The sequence below is a fragment of the Hemitrygon akajei genome, chromosome 27 (genome assembly GCF_048418815.1).
Source record: "Hemitrygon akajei chromosome 27, sHemAka1.3, whole genome shotgun sequence".
Taxonomy (NCBI): domain Eukaryota; kingdom Metazoa; phylum Chordata; class Chondrichthyes; order Myliobatiformes; family Dasyatidae; genus Hemitrygon; species Hemitrygon akajei.
Genome location: NC_133150.1, coordinates 5,305,832 through 5,326,106, shown reverse-complemented (window position 1 = coordinate 5,326,106; position 20,275 = coordinate 5,305,832).

Here is a 20,275-nt window from a genome sequence, read left to right as displayed (position 1 = left end):
ACTTACTGCAGCCCCTGAAAATCTTCAACGTTCAGCATACAACTTGTGAACTCTTGGGCTGCATTCCCTGGAGTTCAGGGGAATGAGGGGGCATCTCATAGAAGCATTCCAAATGTTAAAAGGCCTGAATAGATTGGAAATGGAAAAGATATTTCCCATGGTAGGGGAGTCTAGGACAAGAGGGCACGAATTCAGGATTGAAGGACGTCCATTTAGAACAGAGATGAGAAGAAATTACTTTAGTCAGAATGTGGTAAATCTGTGAAATTTGTTGCAACGAGCAGCTGTGGAGTCATTGGGTGCACTTAAGACAGAGATAGATATGTTCTTGATTAGCCAGGCATCAAAGGATATGGGCTGAAGGCAGGGGAGTGGGGATGTCTGGGAGGATTAGATCAGCCAATGATTGAATGGCGGAGCAGACTCGATAGGCCGATTGGCCTATTTCTGCTCCCATATCTTATGGTTTTATGGTCTTACAGTGAACATGTGGCAAAATACTTAATTAGATTGTCTGCCATGACCATGTCGCAAACTACTACATTTCCACCATAATTTTCCATCCCCTCGATATCTATTCTCGCCTCTCTTTTATACTTTATATATTTGGAGAAACTTTTGGGAACTTGTTTAATATTATTTCAAGGTCGGCAGATGTGCGGCATTTAAGTGAAACGAATTAGTCAATTTACCAGCCAGTATAAGCAAGGTTTGCTCTAGGGGAGCGGCCTTGTAGAGTGAAGTGCCTTGTGAGAAAAGTGCGAGTCCTTGGCTCGAGAATCTTCGGCGAGGAGGCTGAGGGAGGAGACTACGTCACAGTTGGAGAGGGTGAGAAGTGGTGGAGATGACAGGTAAACTGGTTCAGTGTGATGCTTGCCTGATGTGGGATGTCAGGGACACTGATGGTGCCTCTGGCTGCGACAACTGTGAAAAGTGTGTCCAGGTTCAGCTCCTGAAGGACCATGTTGGGGCACTGGAGAGGCAACTGGATGGCCTCAGGTTGATCGGGGAAACGAGAGTTTTCTGGACAGGACCTACAGCGAGATCGTTACACCGAAGATACTGGAGGAGAGAACGGGGGTGACGATGAGGAAGGGATGGATGCTTGGAGTACAGGAGACCCCGGGGGATGTACCTCTTGAAAACAGGTTCACCCTCTTGGAAGCTGTCGGGACGGAAGGAACTGCCAGTCTGAGAGGTGGACAGGTCTGCCAGTCAAAAATTGGCGCTGAAGCAAAGTCGAGGAGACAGACGTCAGGCAGAGCCGTAGTGGACTCCATAGTGAGAGGTACAGAAAGGGGATTCTGCGGCAACAGGTGGGACTTAAGGATGGTTTGTTGCCTCCCTGGTGCCAGGATGCAGGACGTCACGGACCGATTGCAGGGCATCCTTAAGGATGAAGGTGAACAGCCGGAAGTGGTAGTGCATGTCGGCACACGTCGGGAAGAAGAGGAAAGAAATTCTGCAGCATGACTTCAGAGAAGTCTATAGACTTCTATAGACTTTTATTCTATAGAACTTGGAAGAAGGCTGGAAAGCAGGACCTCCAGGGTGGTTATCTCCAGTTTGCTTCCAGTTCGTCGTGCTGGTGAGGGCAGGAACAGGGAGATAATGGATCTCAATGTGTGGCTGAGGAGCTGGTGCTGGAAGCAGAGTTTTTGATTCCTTGACCACTGGGATCTGTTTTGGGGTAAGGATGAATTGTACAAAAGGGACGGTTTGCACCTTAACAGGCGGCGGACCAGGCGGAGGAGCTTGATACTCAGTTGGAAATTGGCAAGTATGATGTTGTTAGAATAACAGAGACATGACTGCAAGAGGACCAGAGCTGGGAAATGAATATTCAAGGATATACGTCCTATCGAAAGGACAGACAGGTGGGCAGAGGGGTTGGGGTGGCTCTGTTGGTGAGGAATGAAATTCAGTCCCTTGCGAAGGATGACATAGAATCAGGAGATGTAGAGTCAGTATGGATAGAACTGAGAAATTATTTAAGGGCAAAAGGACCATAATGGGATTTATCTACAGGCCCCAAATAGTAGCCTGGATACAGGGTGCAAGCTGAATCAAGAGTTAAAATTGGCATGTCGCAAGGGTAACGCTACGGTTGTTATGGGGGATTTCAACATGCAGGGAAACTGGGAAAATCAGGTTGGTACTGGACCCCAAGAAAGGGAGTTTGTGGAGTGCTTTCGAGATGGATTCTTAGAGCAGCTTGTACTGAAGCCTACCAGGGAGAAGGCAATTCTGGATTTAGTGTTGTGTAATGAATCGGATTTGATAAGGGAACTCGAGGTAAAGGAGCCATTAGGAGGTAGTAACCATAATATGATAAGTTTTAATTTACAATTTGAGAAGGAGAAGGGAAGTGTCAGTATTACAGTTGAACAAAGGGGACTATGGAACTATGAAGGAGGCGCTGGCAAAAGTTGACTGGAAGGATACCCTAGCAGAGATGACAGCGGAATAACAATTGCAGGTATTTCTGGGAATAATGCAGAAGGTGCAGGATCCGTTCAATCCAAAGAGGAAGAAAGATTTTAAGGGGAGTGGGGGCGACTGCGGCTGACAAGAGAAGTCAAGGACAGTATAAAAATAAAAGGGAAGATGTATAACACAACAAAGATGAGCGGGAAGTCAGAGGATAAAGAAACTTTTAAAGAGCAACAGAAGATAACTAAAAAGGCAATATGGGGAGAAAAGATGAGGTACAAAGGTAAGCCAGCCAAGAATGTAAAAGACGATAGTAAAAGCTTCTTTAGGTACGTGAAGAGGAAACAATTAGTTAAGACCAAAGTTGGGCCCTTGAAGACAGAAACGGGTGAATTTATTATGGGGAACAAGGAAATGGCAGATGAGTTGAACAGTTACTTTGGATCCGTCTTTGCTAAGGAAGACACAAACAATCTCCCAGATGTAATAGTGGCCAGAGGGCCTAGGGAAACGGAGGAACTGAAGGAAATTCACATTAGGCAGAAAATGGTGTTGGGTAGACCGTTGGGACTGAAGGCTGATAAATCCCCAGGACCTGATGGTCCCAGGGTACTTAAGGAGGTGGTTCTAGAAATCGTGGACGCATTTGGCAATCATTTTCCAATGTTCTATAGATTCAGGATCAGTTCCTGAGGATTGGAGGGTAGCTAATGTTATCCCACTTTTTAAGAAAGGAGGAAGAGAAAAAACAGGGAATTATAGACCAGTTAGCCTGACATCAGTGGTGGGGAAGATGCTGGAGTCAATTATAAAAGATGAAATAGCGGCACATTTGGATAGCAGTAACAGAATCGGTCCGAGTCAGCATGGATTTATGAAGGGAAATCATGCTTGACTAATCTTCTGGATTTTTTTGAGGATGTAACTATGAAAATGGACAAGGGAGAGCCAGTGGATGTAGTGTACCTGGACTTTAAGAAAGCCTTTGATAACGTCCCACGTAGGAGATTAGTGGGCAAAATTAGAGTACATGGTATTGGGAGTAGGGGACTGACATGGATAGAAAATTGGTTGGTAGACAAGAAACAAAGAGTAGGGATTAACGGGTCCCTTTCAGAATGGCAGGCAGTGATTAGTGGGGTACTGCAAGGCTCGGTGCTGGGACCACAGCTATTTACAATATACATTAATGATTTAGATGAAGGGATTAAAAGTAATATTAGCAAATTTGCTGATGACACAAAGCTGGGTGGCAGTGTGAAATGTGAGGAGGATGTTATGAGAATGCAGGGTGACTTGGACAGGTTGGGTGAGTGGGCAGATGCAGTTTAATGTGGATAAATGTGAGGTTATCCACTTTGGTGGCAAGAACAGGAAGGCAGATTACTATCTGAATGGTGTCAAGTTAAGAGAAGGGGAAGTACAACGAGATCTAGGCGGCCTTGTTCATCAGTCACTGAAAGTAAGCATTCAGGTACAGCAGGCAGTGAAGAAAGGTAATGGCATGCTGGCCTTCATAACAAGGGGAGTTGAGTACAGGGCCCTGGTGAGACCACACCTGGAGTACTGTGTGCAGTTTTTGTCTCCAAATTTGAGTAAGGACTTTCTTGCTATTGAGGGAGTGCAGCATAGGTTCATGAGGTTAATTCCTGGGATGGCGGGACTGTCATATGTTGAAAGACAGGAGCGACTGAGTTTGTATACACTGGAATTTAGAAGGATGAGAGTCGATCTGATTGAAACATATAAGATTATTAAGGGATTGGACACACTAGAGGCAGGACTCTTGTTCCTGATATTGGGAGCGTCCCGAACCAGAGGCCTCAGTTTAAGATTAAGGGGTAGGTCATTTAGAACGGAGTTAAGGAAAAACTTTTTCACCCAGAGAGTAGTGGATCTGTGGAATGTTCTGCCTCAGAAGGCAGTGGAGGGCATTTCTCTGGATGCTTTCAAGAAAGAGTTAGATAGAGCTCTTAAAGATAGCGGAGTCAAGGGATATGGGGAGAAGGGAGGAACTGGGTACTGATTGTGGATGATCAGCCATGATCACAGTGAATGGCGGTGCTGGCTCGAGGGACCGAATGGCCTACTCCTGCACCTATTGTCTGTTATCTATTTGCTACTTGACCTTCATATTGCATCATTTCCCTCTTTATGACTTTTTAGTTGCCTTCTGATGTTTTTATAAATCTAACTCCTCTAAGACATTAGATTTTGCACTCTTTAGCTTGTATGCCCTTTCGTTAGCTTTTATGTTGACTTTGACTTCTCTTGTCAGCTATGGTTGTATTATCCTTCATTTGGAATACATCTTCTTTGGTTTTTATCTATCCAGTCCCGTCCAAATTCCAGCTTTCTCTGCTTCGCCGTCATCCCTGCAGGTGTTCACTTCCAATCCATTTTGGCCAGTTTCTCTCTTTGCCTCTGTAATTCCCTTTGCTCCACTGTAATAATGATACACAGAACTTCAGCTTCTCTTTCTCAGACTGCAAGGTGAATTCAGTCATGTTATGATCACTGCCGATTATAGTTCATTTACCTTATAGCCCGTAAATCAATACTTGTCCATGCTCAACTCCCAATCCAGAATAGCTGATTTCCTGGTTGATTCAACGACAAGCTGCTCTCAAAAGCCGCCTCGTGGGCATTCTATAAATTCTCCCATTTGAGACAGAGCACCAACTGGATTTTGCCAATCTACCTGCATATTGAAAATCCCCCATAACCCCTGTAACATTTCCCCTTTGACATGCATATTCTACCTCCGGTTGTAATGGGTTAGTACTGTTTGGAGGACTTTCTATAACTCTCACCCGACTCGTTTTATCTTGCAATTTCTTAGCTCTACCCACGACGATTCCACATCTTCAGATTCTACGTTACCTCCTTCTAATGATATGATTTCCTTTTTTTAACCAACATACCCGCCCCAACCATTCTGCCTACCTATCATACGGGGACGTTGGGAGCGGAATCAAATGCAAGACACAGATATTGAAGTACAAGGAAATGGCCTGGACTAGAGTAGGGACAGGACTGGGCACAGACTAGGAGCTGGGACAGAAACACAGACTTGGGCTAGAACTTTGGCTAGGAAAGAGGGACAGGACAAGGAACTGGGAACTAGGAGCCTGGGCTTGGACTCTGAGCCAGAGACTGGACAAGGAACCAGAACATGGGTCTTGGCTCGGGCTTGGACCCCGGAACTAGGTGAGGATATGACGTGGCTACAGGACTAGACATTGCTTGGGTTCTACGAGGTTTGGCTGCAGGACTAGGCGAGGCTTGGGTTTCTTCGATGCTTGGCTGCAGGACTAGGTGAGGCTTGGGTTCTTCGAGGCTTGGCTGCAGGACTAGGTGAGGCTTGGGTTCTTCGAGGCTTGGCTGCAGGACTAGACATGGAACTCCTGCACAGGACGAGGCACATGGACAGGACAAGAACCCAAAGCCTTGACTCGATCTTTAGACACAAAACACGGAGCCCTGGTCTTGAGAGAAAAGGGGCACCGAGCCCTGGTCTTGAGAGAACAGGGGCACAGAGCCCTAGTCTTGAAAGAACAGGGGTCAGGAGCCCTGGTCTTGAGAGAACAGGGACACAGAATCTTGGTCTTGAGAGAGACAGAAACACAGTGACATGGAACACAGAGCCAGGACCCCTCCTTAGGAACAGGACGTGGGGCCAGGGCTCTGCGCAGAGTCAGCACCCCTCCTAGGCAGCAGGATGTAGGTCCGGGACTCGTGCACAGAACACAGAGAGACGGTTCCCAACGCAAGGTAGCGGCAAACGGCCGGACCTACCTAGCGAAGGCGTGGACACAGAGACAGTTACAAACAACGATAGACAGTTTCTTATCTGGACACGCTCCGGCGGTAGAACTTGACAGCGATACAGGCGAGGCATCAGGAGGGTGAAGGAAAGGGAACAGTCCAGCAAATGAAGCTTCTTCTTTATCTTCCTTGAGTTTTTACGGCAGTTGGCATCCACACTGTTGCATTACTGCCATCGTCAGGATTTACTGTCCCTCCTTGTCCATTCACTTGACTGCCGAAAGTCGGCTTTCCAGTCCCGTCGCCCTTAAAAAACTAAACAACCATTTCCTCCTCTGATCACTCTCCCCACATTCCAATAAACCTTTAACACTGTTCTCTACCAGTCCTATTTTGTGTAATTGTAGCATTTGTTGTCTTTCCTGTGCAAATTTCCCTGCATGAAATAAGGATATGTTCTACTGTTTCAGTCTCCTGACATAGATCGCAAAAACCTGTAGGATGTTTATTTATGATGGCCAGAGTACCATTAAGGTTGCTGTGCCCAACTCTCAGTCTACTTATAATTACTTGCTCCTTCCACGTTACTCACCTACTCCTTCCCATATCTACTCTGTTCAGAATTGAATGTAAATGTCCTCCTTTTATTGCTCTATCCCAATGCTGCTGCCACTGTTGATTTATCCTTCTCCACACTATGCTCTTCCCCTCTAATTTTGGTAGTTTAATATTGACCTCTACAGATCCTTTTTTGACAGCTTATTTGCTGTCTCATTTCCCATAACACCCGAATGTGCTGGAACCCACATGAATGCGATATTTTTGCCTTGTTTAGCCAGTCTTGAATTTGCAAACAGGATTTCATAAAGGAGATCCTGGTGTCCTCTAGCTGTACCCGCCTTAATGCTTGCAAGGGCCAATAGAGAATCGCTACATATCACAATATTATTACAATCAAACTGCTCACTCCATTCTAGTGCTAACAATATGGCAAACATTTCAACTGCATAAACACTCAAGCAATCCGGCATTCTCTTGCTAATTTCCACTTGATAACTTGGCACAACAATTGCAGACCCTGTTGCACCCGTTTCTGGATCCTTTGATCAATCCGTAAAAATCTGTACATCTTTATATTTACATTCTCTATACCTATGATATTCACGGAGTATATCTGCCGTTTTATTACTGCATTTAATCTCAAACAATTCCAAATCTACAGAGGGATTTTGTAATACCCGGAAAGGTCTGACAGGCCACACCACACTTGGACAAAACTCTATCATATACATCCATATCTTTTGCTGTTTGCTGTCCTGTCCAGCCAAAACTTTCTTTTTGTGTCCTTTCCTTCTCCCAGCATGTCTGCAACACCCTTTTTGTAGGATGGCTATCACCATGCCCCCTTAAGTTAATCCTGTAATTGGCCTCCAGCTGTTTATGTCGCAGCCCCAATGGCATTTCATTTGTTTCAATTTGGAGTGCACACATTGGGGAAGTTTTAACTGTTCTCAAGCACACCCTTAGAGCCCGAGCTTGCAAGATATCCAGTTTTGCTAACACAGATTTTGCTGCTGACCCGTATACAATATAAAAGTACTTGCCAACAACTCTGCCTTTTCCTTATTTGTTACTGCAGTCACATTTCCATCCACCAGAACTGGGTACCTCCAATCTCTCCTGTCCCCTCCTATCCTTTTTATCATCCCCACACCTCTCCTACTTGGGTTGTGTTTCCCATTGAATCAGAATACTTTTTCCAGTGTGTCCTTTTAGCATGTCTTATCGTCCTCCTTACTACTGCCTGAGCTTGTTTGTACTGAATCATATGTTGGAAGTTATGAGTTCGTTTAACCAATTTAAAAGCCTTATTTCTATTTCTCACTGCTTCCTTACAATTATCATCCCACCATGGCATTACTCTCTTCTTTGTTCGTCCTTTACTTTTAGGAACGGATTCTAATGCAGCTGATATTATGCCTTGTTTTAATATGCTGTCAAGTGATTCTATGTCCATCTCATCACTGACCTGACTTAGATATCTATCACTTTTTTCCAGAAACTTCTGCCAATTGGCTTTCTCAATGATCTATTTCCCACCTATATTCTCTGTGATCAATGAGGCAGAAATATTTATCTTACACCAGATTGGGTAATGATCACTCCCTACAGTTCCTTCTTTGTACACTAACCATGCATATACTGATGCAATAGAGTTTGATACTAATGTAAGATCAAGCACAGATTCTTTACCTGTATTAACATCAATTCTAGAACTACTGCCATCATTTAGACACACTAAATACTTCTCATCTGTTTCCATTGAGAGTAGGGGAGATTCAAACGAGAGGACATGATTTGAGAGTTAGGGGTCAAAAGTTTAAGGGAAACACGAGGGGGTATTTCTTTACTCAGAGAGTGATAGCTGTGTGGAATGAGCTTCCTGTAGAAGTAGTAGAGGCCAGTTCAGTTGTGTCATTTAAGGTAAAATTGGATAGGTATATGGACAGGAAAGGAGTGAAGGGTTATGGGCTGAGTGCGGGTAGATGGGACTAGGTGAGATTAAAAGTTCGGCACGGACTAGGAGGGCCGAGATGGCCTGTTTCCGTGCTGTGATTGCTATATGATTATATGATCTAGCAACTCCTCTATTACTTGTCCATTGATGTCTGTTCTGTCACTCCCCCATAATACATTATGTCCATTAAAATCAACACACCAAACAACGTTACTACTATTCTGCTCTTCTATCTCTTCAAGCTTGTTTAACTCTAGCCTTTTTCATGGATTATAATAATACACAATCACCAACTCTTTCCTTTCAACCCATACTTTTACTATCATATACTCTTGTTCACTGCCTATACCTAGTATTCTATAAGGAATACCTTGCTTTACGTAAGTTGGACATCCTCCTCCTCCTCCCCCCTTTATCCTGTCTCGCCTTACTGTCTCATAACCATATAAAACAAAATCTAAATTAGATTTTAACCAGGTCTCCTGGATACACACAACATCTGGCTTTCTCTCTCCTACTAGCTATAAACTGCTTGAAATCTTGTCCATTACTAATCAGGCTTCTTGCATTCCATTGAAGAAATAGCATTATCAGTAATATCAACCCGAACATACTGTCTCTTGAATTGACTGTACCCTGAGATCATCATTTACCTCTTCCCATTTTAATCCTATCATACCCAAATGGTGCTCTACAGCTTTCACAACAATCTGAATCCTTTCAGTTTTAGATTTGATTTCACAAGCTGCATTTACCACTCCTGCTATAAAGGTCACCAATTTTTTCTTCTCTATCCATGCATTCTTCTCATCTTGCCTTTCTTTAGCTGCCACTTGCTCTTTGCTACATCCTCCCTCATTCATTTTCTTCAGTCCTACCAACTTGACTGCCTCAGCATATGAGATGTTTTCCTTCACCCTTATCATCTGCACCTCCACCTCTTTTTCCACCACTTCACATCCCCAGTACGCTACACTATGGTTACCCCAACCAACACATACTCCACTCTCCCCTCCTAACCCTCCTCACAGCCCCCCAACCTGGTTTCATGACTACACCCCTCCCCCACCTGAAACCTCCGTGGTTGGCTTCACAGCTGAATAGGTGAGAAGACAGCTGAAACGTCTCCACACAAGCAAGGCTGCAGGCAAAGATGGTGTCAGCCCCAGGGTGCTCAAAGCCTGTGCCCCTCAGCTATGTACAGTACTTCACCATATCTTCAGCCTGAGCCTGAGTCTCCAGAAGGTTCCTGTGCTGTGGAAGACATCCTGCCTCTTTCCTGTACCGAAGACGCCGCGCACCAGTGGCTCCAATGACTACAGACCGGTGGCATTGACCTCCCACATCATGAAGACCCTGGAGAGACTTGTTCTACAGCAGCTCCGGCCTATGGTTAGGCCACACTTATACCCCCTCCAGTTCGCCTACCAGCCCCGACTAGGAGTTGAGGATGCCATCGTCTACCTGCTGAACCGTGTCTACACCTACCTGGACAAGCCAGCGAGCACTGTGAGGGTCATGTTTTTTGACTTCTCCAGTGCGTTCAACAACATCTGCCCTGCTCTGCTGGGTGAGAAGCTGACAGTGATGCAGGTGGATGCTTCCCTGGTGTCATGGATTATTGATTACCTGACTGGCAGACCACAGTACGTGCGCTTGCAACACTGTGTGTCAGACAGAGTGGTAAGCAGCACTGGGGCTCCACAGGGGACTGTATTGTCTCCCATCCTCTTCACCATCTACACCTCGGACTTCAACTACACCACAGAGTCTTGCCATCTTCAGAAGTTTTCTGATGACTCTGCCATAGTCGGATGCATCAGCAAGGGAGATGAGGCTGAGTACAGGGCTACGGTGGGAAACCTTGTCACATGGTGTGAGCAGAATCATCTGCAGCTTAATGTGAAAAAGACTAAGGAGCTGGTGGTGGACCTGAGGAGGGCTAAGGCACCAGTGACCCCTGTTTCTATTCAAGGGGTCAGTGTGGACATGGTGGAGGATTACAAATACCTGGGGATACGAATTGTCAATAAACTGGACTGGTCAAAGAACACTAAGGCTGTCTACAAGAAGTGTCAGAGCCGTCTCTATTTCCTGATGAGACTGAGGTACTTTAACATCTGCCGGACGATGCTGAGGATGTTCTACGAGGCTGTGGTGGCCAGTGCTATCATGTTTGCTGTTGTGTGCTGGGACAGCAGTCTGAGGGTAGCAGACACCAACAGAATCAACAAACTCATTCGTAAGGCCAGTGATGTTGTGGGGGTGGAACTGGACTCTCTGACGGTGGTGTCTGAAAAGAGGATGCTGTCCAAGTTGCATGCTATCTTGGACAATTTCTCCCATCCACTCCATAATGTACTGGTTAGGCACAGGAGTACATTCAGCCAGAGACTCATTCCACTGAGATGCAACACTGAGCGTCATAAGAAGTCATTTTGCCTGTGGCCATCAAACTTTACAACTCCTCTCTCGGAGTGTCAGACACCCTGAGCCAATAGGCTGGTCCTGGACTAATTTCCACTTGGCATTATTTACTCATTATTATTTAATTATTTATGGTTTTATATTGCTATAGGTCTACACTATTCTGGGTTTGTGCGACTGTAACGAAACCTAATTTCCCTCGGGATCAATAAAGTATGTCTGTCTGTCTGTCCACAATTACAGCACTTTAGTCCCACTCCCTCTCCACATTTTCCATTTTCATGTTCCCCACCACACGTTGCACATCTTCTCTTTCCTTTGCACACTTTGGCCACATGCCCAAACTCCTGGCGATTGAAACACCTCATAGGTTTCGGTACATATTCTCTAACATTGTATCTCAGAAATCCAAAATATAACCCCTTTGGAGGCACCCTGTCCTCAAATTCTACCAGAACAGTTTCAGTCTCCCTTTTCTCTGCTCCCCTTGTCATTCTTTTCACACTCTTCACTGAACTATTCCTCACCCTTAAGTTCTCCACCAGCCTCTTCATATTAACACTGAGGGGAACCCCAGAGATCACCCCCTTGCAACCATTGACCCTTTGTGCTCCAACTCTTACAAAATTTCCCAACATTATTCACCTTTATTGCCTTCTCCATCTGCTCTTTAGTTTTACATCCTATCAGCAGGTTTCCATCTCCTAAGATTCTGGCATGGCTCACTTCCCCTACTTGCCCTCTGATGATTTTTGTTAAATTAAGCGGATTGATTTTCTTTACTCCCCCTACCCCCTCAAATCTTACCACTACATTTAGCAATTTTGCCCTCAGGCCCTTCCCCTCAACTTCTCTTTCTTCATTTTCTGATCCACCTACACTAGATCCACCTGCTTTCTTTCTCTTCCAACCCATCACCTTCCTATTCTTAGTCCCTCTCCCCACCTCTTCCCACTCAAACTCCGTGCTGCTGCTGTCACCCTCAGTCTCCCTCCCTGCCATCCTTTCGGAGTTTGCAAGGAACCGTGTACGAATATTGTTCCAGACCTTTCCAGACCATCGGTCAATATTCCCACAGAATGACCCCCACAACACCCCCCCAGCGGCCTAGCCAGCAAATGAAGCTGAACCCAGGAGTTATTTATGCAGCCACCCCAAAATGAGAATCAGGTGCCTCAATTAGAGCACCCAACAGGACAAGAGAAAACCAGAAAACCTGGAATAAGGAACAATGGACCGGACCGTGAACTGGAATGTGGACTTCACGGACTGGACACCACCTGCTTGCCCCTTCGATCCAATGTCTATCCTTGGACGTTAACCTCCCAGCTAAAATCGTCTTTCAGCCACGATTTTGTGCTGCCCACAACAGCAATCATGCCGATCTGTAACTGTTCTGCAAGTTCATCTACGTTATTCTGCATACTGCGTGCATTCAAATAAAACACCTTTAGTCTGTATTATCACCCTTTTCGATTTGTCCTCCTTTTTCATTGCAACTCATCCCGTTGACTGAAAATAAGCTCTATTACCACCCTCTCCTTGCCAGCAGTCTCACTGCACACTCCCTCTGCTTGGAAACCAACTACCCCATCTTCAGCCTTATCATTCCGGTTCTCATTGTCATGGTCCGCTCCGTGAAATCCGCATTCTGGTTCATCGACCTTTATTCTGTTTTTTTCCAGTTTTCCCTTGTTCCATTGGGAGCCTTAATTGAGGCACCTGATTCCCGTTTTGGGCTGGCACATAAATACCTCTGCAGACCAAGAATTTCCTGCTGGACTGTTCCCTTTCCTTCCCCATCTGAATCCCTGACAGTTTCCTGGCAGTTACCTCGGCAAATATCCTCGGCTGTCATCCCGGCCCCTGCGTCCAAGAAGGGTCCCGGTGGCTCTGAGTCCAAGTAGGAGACCCGGCTCCGTACCCTAGAGTCCAACCCAGCCAAGTCCAAGAGCCGACCCAAACCTAGTTCAAGCGCCACGTCCAACTACCTCGTCTCGTCCAAGTCATGGGTTTGTGATCTCGTCCTGTGCAGGATTTCCACGTCCAGACCTGTAGCCTAGCCACGTCTTGGCCTCGCCTAGATTCGGGGTCCGAGCCCGAGTCAAGACCCAGGTTCCGGGTCCCTGTCGAGTCTCTGCCTCAGAGTCCTAGCCTAGGCTCCTAGTTCCAAGTTGCTTGTCCTGGTCCCGCTTTCCTAGTCTTAGTCCTAGCCCTGGCCCAGTGTGCTTGTCTCGTCAGAGCCTAGCCCATGTCCAGTGTTGTTTCTTCCTGACTCCTCTTGCTTTCTTGATAAACCTTGTCCTGTTCCTAGTACTTCAGTGTCTGTGTCTTGCATTTGGGTTTGCTCCCGGTGCCCCCTTATGACACTTATACCATTGCCGCTCTTGAATAGATGAAGGACACAAGGATATTGGTTTCCTTCGGGTTCCGATGCAATCCATCCTTTTGTACAAGTCATACCTTCCCCAGAAGAGACCCCAATGTTCCAGGAATACGATTCTCTTCCGCTGCATCAGTTACCAGTTCCCGAGCCACGCATTTATCTGCCAAATCATCCTATCCTTGCCTTCAATGGCGAATGACACAGGCGGCAGCCCAAACATTCAAACTCTAGACATCCCGTTGACACTTTTCTACTGGCTGCTTAAAATCTCTCTTCACGACCTCCTCACCTTTCTTACCGCATGGGTGCAAATATGCAGCAAGAATTCGAGCAGCTCACCGGGATGTCATGGACCCGGTCCGAGTCCAAAAAACACACGGGCGTGACTAACAATAAAACCTCCTAACGTTCTCTTCTCCGTTCTTTTATCAGCCACAGCGCCTGACTCAGTGCAGAGACCAATCCTCTGCAGCTCTCCTCATCCACCCAATAGCCCCTCCCCGCTAGGTCGTCCCCTTCAACGGTATCCCAGTCGTATACATTGTGGAGTGGAGTGGCCTCATCGTTACACTGCACTGGCTGCATATTTTCCTTTCTGCTCCTCACAGTCACCCAGATACCTGCCTCCTGCATCCCAGGGATGCCTGCCTCCCAGCAGCTACTAGCTATCACCCCCTCAGCCTCCTGAATGTCATTGAACTGCAGCTTAACACTATCATTATGTTCCTTAACATACTGCTATGTTCTCTCTCTCTCTCTTTCAATCTTTTTATTAATATTTAAAATATTATGAATGAGATACAATTCAAATAATGGTAAGGGATTACAAATATATAGACTCCCATTATACATAAAGTATTACATAAACAATGAATAGAGCATAAGTAAGTTTCCCAAAACATAAACCGTATAGTATATATATGAACAAGGTAAGTTTAGATATTTCATAATATATAATGTAAAAAAGAGAAAAAAAAAATCTATCTAAGGAAGTTAGCTAATCTACTAATCTAGTATCAAGAAAAAGAAAAAAAAAACAAAAAAGAAAAAAAAATAAAAAAAACTTTTAAAAAGAGAGGAAAAAAAAGGGCTGTTCATAGTATCTCACGAGTATACATAAACATCAATGACGTCAACTCCGATCCTCTCAACATACATACGATTAAGGCTGAAAAAAAACCAATAAGCCCGGCACAGGGCCATTACATCATATGAAAATATTGAATAAATGGTCTCCATATCTTTTCAAATTTAATAGAAGTATCAAATACAGCACTTCTAATTTTTTCTAAATTTAAACATAACATAGTTTGAGAAAGCCAATGAAATACCGTGGGAGGATTAATTTCCTTCCAATTCAACAGAATAGATCTTCTAGCCATCAAAGTGAGAAAAGCAATCATTCGACAGGCGGACGGAGATAAGTGAAGTAAGTCCATCATCGGTAAACCAAAAATTGCGGTAATAGGATGGGGTTGTAAATCAATGTTCAATACCGCCGAAATAATATCAAAAATATCTTTCCAATATTTTCTCAAAAGTGGACATGACCAAAACATATGACTTAAAGAAGCAATTTCTAAATGACATCTGTCACAAATAGGGTTTATATGAGAATAAAAATGAGCTAATTTATCCTTGGACATATGGGCCCTATGTACAACCTTAAATTGTAATAATGAATGTTTGGCACATATAGATGATGTATTAACTAATTTAAGAATTCTATCCCAATTCTCAATAGGAATAATAAGATTAAGTTCTCTTTCCCAATCATTTTTGGTCTTATCAAAGGGCACTGAACGTATCTTCATAATTATATTATAAAGTTTTGATATAAGCCCTTTTTGAAAAGGGTTTAGTTCAAACAAACTTTCCAAAGTATCTGAAGACAGAGAATTTGGGAACGAAGGAAGTACCGTACTTAAAAAATGCCTAACCTGTAAGTATCTAAAAAAATGAGATCTAGGCAAATTATATTTATTAGCTAGTTGCTCAAAGGACATAAAACAGTTGTCCAAAAATAAGTCGGAAAATCTTAATAATCCCTTAGTTTTCCAAGCCAAAAAAGCATGATCTATAATTGAGGGATGAAAAAAACAATTAGATACAATAGGACTATTTAACATGAATTGAGTCAACCCGAAAAATTTCCGAAATTGAAACCATATACGTAAGGTATATTTAACTATCGGGTTGTCAATTCGCTTCGGCAATTTAGAAAGAGCAAAAGGGAGAGATGTCCCTAAGATAGAACCCAGAGCATAAGCAGAAACCGATTTGGTTTCCAAACTCACCCAATGAGGGCCAAAAGGAGCATCCCATTCTTTCAACCAACATATCAAATATCTAATATTAACTGCCCAATAATAAAACCTGAAATTGGGTAATGCCAACCCACCATCCTTCTTTGTCTTCTGTAAGTATATTTTACCTAACCTGGGATTTTTATTCTGCCATATATATGAAGAAATTTTTGAATCAACATTAGTAAAAAAGGATTTCGGAATAAAAATTGGTACCGCTTGAAAAAGCTATGTTCTTATCAACCTACAAACATACGTTCAGGTTATGGATCCATACAGAAATAAAACGAAATTTTCATGCGTTTGCATATAAGAGATATTTGTTTGGTAAAGGTCTACGTTCCAACCAATGCCAAGCCAATATGAGATTGTTTCCATTGGCAACTTTGCAGTTTATTCATGGGCTCGCTTACATTGCAATTATTTTGGCAGCAGCTTATACTGAACAACAATTTTTTTTTAGAAATTGGAAAACTTCTTCAAGATTCAGGTGAGTAACATATTTTGAATGTTAGCGAAATATTTTTCTGTCATGATTACATATTTCTATCGACATTGAAATAAAGTGATTTCTTTTGAACTTATAGTCCTTTAACATCTTTGGACTATTTTTACTGTGCCCATTATCTGTTTTTTTTAAATCAATTATGCTATTGTTTGTACTGTTGTAACTATGTGATTTTGTGCAGGTCTTGTAGCTTTGGTTTTTGGTCTTGTTTTGTCTGGTGGGTTTGGAGCTCCTTTCCGGGGAATGCACTAAGACAGTAGCGCGATATTAATATGCAACAGCCTCTCCGGACTCTGGATTGGGGATTGCCAAACATTATGTGGATTTTCAGGTGTAGTCTGTTTTGTCATATGCTTTTGTGATATCATTCTGGAGGAACATTGTCTCATTTTTTTTTTAACAGCATTGCATTTGTGGTTTCTAAACGACAATAAACTGAATCTGAATCTGAATCTGAAATACTTTCACATGTCTGAAACTGTTCTCTATGCTGGTCTGCCTGTCTATAATATCAGTCTGTCCGTCTTTCTTTCTTTCCTGTTTCTTTCTGATATTCTATCTTTCTACAATATAACAAGTGTAACACTTACCCAACAGGTTGGTATATGTCTAGGGGAAAAGGAGATCCAGCCACTCACCAACCCTACCTCCCGTACACACAGGTGCTGAGAGAATCAAGTTTATGCCGCGCGCACACACACAATATCAAACTCACACCAAATACCATTATGGAATACACTTTAAAGATTTTACTAAAACTAAAAGAGTACTATGCAATACAATATATATGAAGGAAAAGAAAATAAAGTAAAAGGCGCCAACTTATCAAAGTTCAGTCAGTTTAGTGCACATCGTTGGAGCTCAACCATCGAACTATTCGACCCCTCGTCACTTTCCTCCGACCTCCACGTCGTCGCACCTGGGACCACCCGGGTGGTCGACCGAGCAGTGCGGCGCACGTCCACCTTCCTCGGCGTCTTCTTCCCGACTCCCCTTAAAAGACCGCAAAAACCCCACTCCCAGCCTCACAAGACAAAATAACATTCCCCATTGGTTAACAAATGAATACAATCCCGATATCAGCAAGTCTAAAGCTAAACAACTGCGAGAGAAAGCACTCATCATACAAAGAAGCATTCCTACTCTTAACAAAACAAAGAAGCCATTTGGATTAACATACACAGTACATTGTACATTCTTTCCCCACCAGCAAATGTCATGCCTTCATGACATTACCAGAGTTCCCCAATGCTTCTTGCAGCACACAAAACTCAACCCAGGTGCGGAAAGCAGTGACATAACTGCCCAGAGCAGTAGAAATCACACTCGGTTCTCCTGGCACCGCATATGTCAACCGCTCCAGGGGGCGCCTACTCCTCTGAGATCTCCGTACCCCTTCTGCTGACCCTTCAGCCTCAGACCCCGCGGGGGACACTCCTGTCGGACCCTCCCCCTCCCCCCACCAAATAAAAGTCATGTCCTCATGACTATTAAATAACTCGCCACCCTTCCTGCCAAAACACCCTAACCCAAGCACAAACAGTGACATTTCCTTCCCACACAGTAAACCTCACGCCCTGTTCCTCAGGCGCTATATAGGCCAACTTATCCGGGAGTTTCCTAACCCTCTGAGGCCTCTGTACTCCCTCACCTAAACCCTTCAGGCTCGGACACAAATGGGGATACCTCGGGCCCGCTACCAACTCCTCTCTCAACCTCTCACTCATGCCCGCCACTGTACCTGACTCAATGGGAGAAGAGCCAAAGGCCTCTTCCTCAGTCGAGGGAAAGTCAGCAAAAGGCAGCATGTACCACACATCCAGCACATCATCCTTCGAATCCGTATTCTTCCTCATTTCTGCGATCGGTAGCTGCTGTTTGATCTTCTCTAAACGGAAACACGTGGCCTGCACTGCTCCTGCAGTCTCTTCAGCCTCCTGCAATCGAGAGATCAGCTTCTTCTCTGGCCCCTCCAACTCTCGCCACAGGCTCAGCAGTTCTGACTCACGCGTCCCGGCCATCTCAATCTGGGACGCAGTTACTCCACCAGCTTCTTCCACTCCGACCTGAAAAGCATCAGTTAAAGATTGGTCAGCCTCCAGTTCAGTATTCACTGCACTTATCTCCAGCTTTTTCTTCATCATGACATCTTCCATTGTACACAACTATTTATCTTTCTGTCAGTCTATGAATCAATCTATGTCTATCTACTTATATTTAGCTGTAGTTACCGGTTAAGAAAATGTGCCTGTCTACATGTCTAACTGTTCAACACATAGATTATATCACTGCGGACATAGCAAACACAGCTACTGAGTGGAAAAAGTTTGGGCAAAGAGCCGCCTGTCGTATACGGATGTATTAAATTACCGAATAAATTTCTGTGAGTAACCGAACAAAAGTCAGCAGATCCGACACTGGGTATTATTACTTGCACCGTGAACCACGTACATTTTCCACCTTTGATTTGTCATAAAATTGTTTTCTTTGGATTACGACGTGACCGTATTCTAGCATTCAATCTGCCTAGGGCTCACTAGAATTAAGTTAAGCCGTTAAACCAATAAAACATGCATTTAAAAAATATTGACTACTTTCAAAATATGCTACATATCTACTTTCAATAAATATTTGCACGAAGCATTATTTTGATCAAATAACCAATGCTATAAATCAGAGCATTGAGTACAGAAGTTGGGATGTAATGTTAAAATTGTACAAGGCATTGGTAAGGCCAAATTTGGAATATTGTGTACAGTTCTGGTCACCGAATTATAGGAAAGATATCAATAAATTAGAGAGAGTGCAGAGACGATTTACTAGGATGTTACCTGGGTTTCAGCACTTAAGTTACAGAGAAAGGTTGAACAAGTTAGGTCTCTATTCATTGGAGCGTAGAAGGTTGAGGGGGGATTTGATCGAGGTATTTAAAATGTTGAGAGGGATAGATAGAGTTGACGTGAATAGATAGATAGATAGATAGATACTTTATTCATCCCCATGGGGAAATTCAACTTTTTTTCCAATGTCCCATACACTTGTTGTAGCAAAACTAATTACATACAATACTTAACTCAGTAAAAAATATGATATGCATCTAAATCACTATCTCAAAAAGCATTAATAATAGCTTTTAAAAAGTTCTTAAGTCCTGGTGGTAGAATTGTAAAGCCTAATGGCATTGGGGAGTATTGACCTCTTCATCCTGTCTGAGGAGCATTGCATCGATAGTAACCTGTCGCTGAAACTGCTTCTCTGTCTCTGGATGGTGCTATGTAGAGTATGTTCAGAGTTATCCATAATTGACTGTAGCCTACTCAGCGCCCTTCGCTCAGCTACCGATGTTAAACTCTCCAGTACTTTGCCCACGACAGAGCCCGCCTTCCTTACCAGCTTATTAAGACGTGAGGCGTCCCTCTTCTTAATGCTTCCTCCCCAACACGCCACCACAAAGAAGAGGGCGCTCTCCACAACTGACCTATAGAACATCTTCAGCATCTCACTACAGACATTGAATGAGGCTAACCTTCTTAGGAAGTACAGTCGACTCTGTGCCTTCCTGCACAAGGCATCTGTGTTGGCAGTCCAGTCTAGCTTCTCGTCTAACTGTACTCCCAGATACTTGTAGGTCTTAACCTGCTCCACACATTCTCCATTAATGATCACTGGCTCCATATGAGGCCTAGATCTCCTAAAGTCCACCACCATCTCCTTGGTCTTGGTGATATTGAGACGCAGGTAGTTTGAGTTGCACCATATCACAAAGTCCTGTATCAGTTTCCTATACTCCTCCTCCTGTCCATTCCTGACACACCCCACTATGGCCGTGTCATCAGCGAACTTCTGCACATGGCAGGACTCCGAGTTATATTGGAAGTCTGATGTGTACAGGGTGAACAGGACCGGAGAGAGTACGGTTCCCTGCGGCG